Source organism: Macrotis lagotis, chromosome 1 (genome assembly GCF_037893015.1).
Source record: "Macrotis lagotis isolate mMagLag1 chromosome 1, bilby.v1.9.chrom.fasta, whole genome shotgun sequence".
NCBI classification, from domain to species: domain Eukaryota; kingdom Metazoa; phylum Chordata; class Mammalia; order Peramelemorphia; family Peramelidae; genus Macrotis; species Macrotis lagotis.
The window spans coordinates 928246269-928253910 of NC_133658.1; the positions used below are offsets into that span (position 1 = coordinate 928246269).

Sequence of the window (7642 nt, forward strand, 5' to 3'; positions counted from 1 at the left end):
TCTTCAGTAAAGTTCTGTCTCTTCAGGAAAAAAGGAGAAATAGAGGCCAACTGGGGGGGGGGGGATGGAAAAGTCAACAGGAGGTTTTTAGCGCAATGCAGTCCAGGTCCTGGCAGCTAGAAAACAGCATAGGTCTGAGCAGCTAGATAACCAGCCAAAAGGGTGGGTCCCAATCCAAGAAATCTGAACCCCGGGAACATTGGGGTTAAAGATAGGATTGGGTTGGTATCAAAATACAGCAAAGGCATTACCTGGACATAAAGGAGGATCTAAACTTCTGCAGAGGCAACACCTGGGCTACATAGGCAACATCTTGGCCAGAGATAAGCCAGGGATTAGACCCCAGCCCCAGCACAAAAAACTTGGGTCAATACTCCTTATACCCAAGAGCAGAGTCCAAACAATTAAAAGGAATAAAAAAATTAAAAGAGTGCTAACCATAGAAATCTACTATGCAGATAGAAATAATAAAAATGCCAACTTAGAAGAAGAAAGCAATGGCAGATTACCTACATGGGAAGTTTCAAAGGAGTCTATGAACTGGAATCAAATTTAAAACCTCATAGAAAAGCCTAAAAAAGAATTTAAAAACCAAAGAAGAGAGGAGGAAGAAGAAAAAAAATGGAAAAAAGAAGTGAGAGCCATGCAGGAAAATTATGAAAAATTGACCAAAGAAACCAACTTCTTTAAAAGTAAAAATAACCAACTGGAAAAAAGAATGTAACTCTTCAAAAAAAAACAAAATTGATCAAGGAAACACAAAGGTAACTGAAGAAAATAGAACCCTAAAAATTATAATTAGACAAATAAAACCAATGAATCTAAAGGCAACAAGATTCTATCACACAAAGTCAAAAGGTTGAAAAAATTGAAGAAAAAATAAAGTATCTTTTAGGAAAAACAACCTGGAAAATAGATTATGAATTATTGATCTATCAGAAAGCCTAGATTAAAAAAAGAGCCTAGAGAATATCTTTCAGGGAATTATTAGAGAAAAACTATCCCAAGTCAAGAAGACAAAATAACCCTTGAAAGAATACACAGGACACCTGCAGAAAGAGACCCCAGGATAAAACTCGAAAGACTATCAGCCAAATTCCAGAATTCTCCAATAAAGGAGAAAATATTGCAAACAGATAAAAAGAAACAATTTAAATACACAGAAAGCAGAATCAGAATTATATAGGACTTATCAGCTTTAACATGAAAGGATCAGAGTCTTTGGATTACAACCAAGAATTTACTATTCTGAAGAATTCATCATATTCTGTCAAGGAGAAGGATGGGTGTTCAATGCAATAGAGACCTTCCAAAATTTCCTGATAAAAGGACCAGAACTGAACAGAGAATTCCATCTTTGAATACAAAAGGAAAAAACAAATGTTAGTGGAGAACACTAAATTGTATGAAACCCTACAAGAGAAGGTCAAACTTGCAACTCTTGAGATTTGTATTTCTCTTAGGATAGTTAAAGGGGTTAACATAGCTGAAGAGATTTTATTTAGAGAATATGGGTAGGGTTGGTTCTTGTCCTTTGTTACTGAAGATTAAAATGACATCACAATGTTTGAGTCAAATTATTATATTTCTGACTGTGGCTGATCAGACCAATACAAGTTCTGAATCTTCTACCACAAGTCAGGTACAAATAGTCCAGGTGGACACCTGGGATATTTGCCCTAAACTTACATTTCCTTGAGCTACTTTAATTCTTCCTTGTTCATAGAGCTCAGTACATTCTCTGATGAGGGGACCCCTATGCTGGGTTATATTTCATGAAATAAAGACCAGTGTTTCCCATACCTTACAATGAATATTAAAGTTCTTAAGAGAGACCTTCAGGGTGTTCCAATACTTACAGATTTTATACATAATTAAATCAGAAGTAACTTTACTAGATGGAGGTCTGATATGGTACAATAGGGGCAGAGGTGGGATCCTCCTTAGAAGGATTGGGCATAAAGAGATTAGGAAGTGCCCTGATCTTAATCCATATTTTAGTTAATCAGGGTTTTATTATCATGGTTGAGTACTCAAGGGACTGGAAGAGAGTGTTCCCTATACTTCCAATGAGGAGGATTACAGGGCTATGGCTGGAGTACTATAGAGATGGAGGGAGAGAGTATACTTGGAGGAACTGGACATGAAAACATCATGAAGAGATATGCTTTCCTTGAAGCTTTGGCTTCAATTGGAAGAAGTAAGCTTGGAGGGAGGTTCAAATGGCTCATGAAAGAATCTAGCTTTACACGATGCTTTGACTCATGAGGATTATGTGTCCAGGGAGGAGTAAGGTACAAGTGATTACAATTTGGTGTGATTCATGACTCTTGAGAAGTGTATTTTTAATGAGATAGAAGAGGGGAGGATACTTAGTGACTGTGAGGAAATGCTGCTTATCAATTGATCAGTCTTTGGCTGTATTTTGATGAATAGTACTTCTATCAGGTCAGATGAAAGGAGTCTATTTTGACAAAGGAGATGTAAGTATGAGACAGGGTCAGAACAATAAAACCATAAAAAGAAGTATTATACTAGAAGAAGGCTAGGCATTAGTAGATGAATAGTACCTGGTAAAGAGGCACAAAGACCTATTACAGGAGGGGGAAAGAAGGGAGGGTGTGAACACAGAGAATATCCTACTTAATAGATTTGGCCTAGAGAGGGAATAATATACATTCTCAATTGGATTTAAAATTCTATTCTACCCCATAGGGAAGAAGGGGGAAAGGGAAAGAAAAGGGAAGAAAGGATTGATAAAAAGGAAGGCAAAGGTATAAGTGAAAATAAACTTAAAGTTAAAATTTAAAAGAAAAGTTAAAGGGGAAGGAAGCAAACCATAGGTGATGAGGAATAAGATGAGGAAAAAAGGACAAACAAGGAAAGATAACATGGAGGGACACACACGATTAGTAGTCTTAATTGTAATGTGAATGGTATGAACTCTCCCATAAAATGGAAACAGATAGAAGAATACATTAAAAACCATAATCCTATTGTATGTTGCTTAAAAGAAACACATTTGAAGCAGAGAGATACACATAAGGTAAAGGTAAATGGCTGAAGCAAAACATATTATGTTTCAGCAGAAGTTGTAAACAAAAAACCGGGAGTAGCAATCCTGATGTCAGACAGAGCAAAAGCAAAAAATATAACTTATTGAAAAGCTTAGAAAGAACACTACATCTTCTTGAAAGGCACTACAGGCAATGTCATTATTAATCACACATGCACCTAGTGGTATGGCATCCAAATGCTTAGAGGAGAAGTTAAATGAATTACAAAGAAACATAGACAGCCAAACTATAATAATAAAGGACCCCAACCTCCCTCTTTCAGAACTAGTTAAACCTAACCCAAAAACAAACAAAAAGAAAGTTAAGAAGGTGAATAAAATCTTAGAAAACTCAGATATGATAGATATGGAGAAAACTGCATGGGGATAGAAAAGAATATACATTTTTCTCTGCAGAACATGGCACCTGTACCCAAATTGGCCATGCACTAGGGCATAAAATGTTTGCAATCAAATGCAGAAAGACATAAATAATGAAGATGTACTTTTCACATGATGCAATAAAAATTACATGTAATAAAGTTCCATGGAAAGATAAACCAAAAATTAATTGGAAACTAAATAAATTAATTTTAAACAATGAGTTTATCAAATAAACCATAGAAGTAATCAATCATTTCATCCAAGAAAATGATAGCAATGAGACATCATACCAAAATTTATGGGATATAGCCAAAGCAGTTTATAGGGGAAATTTTATATGTCTAAATGCTTATATAAATAAAACAGATCACTGAATGGGGTATAAAACTAAAAAAAAGCTAGAAAAGGAACAAATTAAAGAACTCCAATTAAATACCAAATTGGAAAGGCTGGAAATCAAAGGAGAGATTAATAAAATTGATAGGAAGAAAACCACTGATCTAAGAAATAAAACAAAGAGTTCTTTTTTGAGGGGAAAAAATAAAATAAATAAACTTTTGATTACTCTGATTAAAAAAAAGGAAAATCAAATTACTAGTATCAAAAATGAACCCACTACCAATGAGGAGGACATTAAAGAGATAATTCAGAACTAATTTGCCCAGCTGTATGCCAATAGATTTAATAACCTGAGTAAAATAGATGAATAGTTACAAAAATACAGATGACCCAGATGAACAGAAGAGGAAATAAAATATTGAAATAACCCAATTTCAGAAAAACTCTTGAAGAAAGCATGATTTATGAGTCACTGTTGATCAGCAAAAAGGGGGCTAACCACTGGAAAACAGGAAGTCAAAAGGGTACAGTCTTGTATCAACCAGGGGCTAGGTATCATTGAATGCATAGATGCTGTTAAGATGGTATTGAGTAATTAAAAGTGTCAAAGATTGTAGGATCATTTGGATGGCTCTGGGCTCAGGGAAGGCTCTAGGGAAAAAACTGTTATTGTGAATCTGGGGAACCCTCTTGTAGTGCCTGTATAGGAGATAAATCCTGTAACCACTGATAAAGCTAATTAAGGACATAGATACAACATCAGTAAGAGAGCAATGCATTATTAGTGGCAATATTTAAAATAATAATATCCATAACTTTTTGTTTTTGAGATATTTCTGATATCCCTTGGCCCTTTAACTTTCTCAAGATGCCAATATTTTGTAGCATATGGAAAACCCAGCAGATGAGAATAGAGAAGAGAATATATCTTGGGACTCTGGTCTTAAGTTTTATTTATCTGGGGTTGTGGGAACTAATGATGACGTCCTGAAAACCACTCAGGATGCAGGCTTTGCTTGGGGAAAGCTCCCAACCAACTCTGTGAAGGTAGAAGACCGTCTTACAGTCCATGTTATCCAGAAGATCCTTCAGCTCCAAAGCTGCCAATCCCTGAAGGAAGCCCTTGGAGAGAAGCACCAAGGAGTTAACCAAAGTCATTTGCAGGAACATCATATCTATAAAACTCAGGCTTTGACCAGTGAAGAAGAGGAAGCTGAATAGAAAAATTAGGAAAAAATTTTCCTGAACCCGAATTCCTGTCTGGGAGAAGAAAACAATACCCAAGAGTCCATATGCCCATGATAATCATGTTCTTGGGGTCCTTGGGAGAAAATTTCATTCTGAGTCTATGCATCGTGCAGAGAAACACAAGGACTTCAAGACATTCCTACATATTTAGCACTCATTTCCACCTGAAAAGAACTCATGAGAGGACTCCTTCCATGCCACAGAGACTCTAAATTCAGTCATTTCTATACGGTAACTCTGTCTACTAGTATTATTTAATAACTCATGTGATTTACATATTGTTGGAATAGTGTATCATTTATTTTAGCTAAGATTAATAGACCCTCCTTTCATGGTTGGGATTTGTGCTAAAAATTATTTTTTGATCTTTTGTTCCAGGCTTAGCTTTTCCACTGGTAGCTCTTCTAATATTTATTTAATAATTTATTTTATTTTATTTATTTGTTTATTTAAGGCAATAGGGTTAAGTGAGTTGCCCAAGGTCACACAGGCAATTATTAAGTGTCTCAGGCCACATTTGAACTCAGGATCTCCTGACTCCTGGGCCTCTATCCACTGCACCACCTAGCTGCCCCTAGTAGCTCTTCTAATTCAATAAAGCTCCTTACCTGAGTCTTTTCTCTCAGTGTTGGTTTTGGCTGACCCCTTACTCTCTCAACTCACTTGGAAATTACAATCCATAAAACCCCAGAGATTGTTTAAGACACTCCTTTCTTCCTAGCATCCATGTTCATGCTTCCATTTTATATTCTTGAAATATAGTTTTAGATTCCAGTGTTTGACTTTGTACTTAATTTCTTCTCATTATCATATTTCCCCATGTCAATGATGCACCCTTTTTAAAAAAAAATTTGGGATCTAAAAATTGGGAGTGTTTTATATAGTGGTTGTAGATTTTTTACTTATATTTCCTGCCTTTTCACACTTGTTCTCTTTGCACTCATTGTTTTGCATTTATAAACATTATATTAGGTTTTGCCACATTCTGCCCAGAAATGGCTCAGAAAAGATTTTTGTACAGTGCTGGATTCAAGTTCAAAGTGATCCAGTTTGCAAAAGCAAATGGAAATTGTGCTGTTGAACATCAGTTTGGTCCTCCTCCAACTAAAAACAAATCTAAGACTGGTTACAGGAAGAAGAAACCCTACCGAAAGCACCCTGTCAGAAGAAGACCATGAAAGGCAAGGCAGCAAAATGGCCTGATTTCGAGAGGGAACTGAAGAAATTAATTGAAAAGCAAAGGGCTATTGGAATTCCTGTGCCCACAAATATGGTTCAGCAGGAGGTCAGAAGAATTGTTGATGAAAAAGAAGTGACTGATGTCAAAGGAGGACACAATTGGTGCTTCAGGTTCATGAAACAGAATGGACTAAGCATGTGTCCATGCACCAGACTTACCCAAAAGATGCCTGAAAGCTAGGAGCAGAGGGTCCTTGAATTTCATGATGAATAAAACTTTTCAGTAACTTTATGGAACGCATTTTTATTCAAATTTAGGGCCCCAAAATTAAGGTGTGTCTTATGCATGGGAGCATCTTATACATGAGAAATAAGGTAGATTCAACCCAAAGAATCTGCTTGCTCCTCATATAGGTGTCTGACTCTGAATAATGAATCTCTATCAATGAAGGAAGAGACCCATGAAACTGACTCCTTTAGCCAAAGGTTGCATAGAAAATAATGATGATGAAGGCACCTAGATGGCACAGTGGATAGAGCACTAGCCTTGGAGTCAGGAGGATGAGAGTTCAAATTCAGCCTCAGACATTTACTAGCTGTGTCACTTTGGGCAAGTCACTTAACCCTGATTGCCCCACATCCAGAGCCATCTCCAGTCGTCCTGATTCATATCTGGTCACTGGATCCAGATGACTTTCTTGTAGACAGGGAGGCTGGTGATTTAGTACAACATCTCCCTCACTCAAATCCAATTCGTGTGCTTGTTATAGCATCACCTCCCTGATGTCATGATCCTTTTTGGGAATGATGGACAAACATCATTATCATCATCATCATCATCATCATTATTATTATTATTATAGAAAATAAGACTTGGAGAGATAAAAATTTTCAATTGACGTCATATGCAAGAGGGATTGGATGGAATCTTTGTGTCTCTGAAGGGATGAGTGTTGAACAATGGATGAAAGTTTAGCCTGATGGTCCCCTCAAAGTTGGAGAAAGCCAGACTAGTGCTGAAGGTAATGAGAATCTTACAAAATGAATATCAAGGGCGGCCCTTTGAGAAAGGGGAACATCCTTAAATGAAGGGAGTCAAAGAGGGAAGATCACTAGTTATGGGTGTTGCCAATGACATTCCTGTTTGGATTTGCATTAGACTAAGTGGGGTCTTCTGTCTTTACCAACTTAAAAAATGATCTGGAATTCTAGGGGGGAGTATGATAGATGACTTTTGCTCGGAGTCAGGCCCTGACTCTATTGCCAGTGCCTGTAACAGATGCCAAGCTCTCCCTCTTCTGTGAAATTGGAGCTAGTCAAAGGGATTCATGAGGATTCTGGATCTGCTTTGAGACCTCTCTTAAGTCCTTGTAGTGCCTTTGTCTCTCTGACCAGAGCCTGGGAAGATATTAGAGACAGTGCATTCCTGCGGTTAGT

The 7642-nt window shown here is 37.0% G+C and overlaps 1 pseudogene; it reads right to left on the reverse strand.

Moving 5' to 3' along the window:
• Window positions 1-4247: 4247 nt before the first annotated feature.
• On the reverse strand, window positions 4248-5071 carry LOC141510186 (vomeronasal type-1 receptor 3-like; annotated as a pseudogene).
• Between the last annotated feature and the right edge of the window lie 2571 nt (window positions 5072-7642).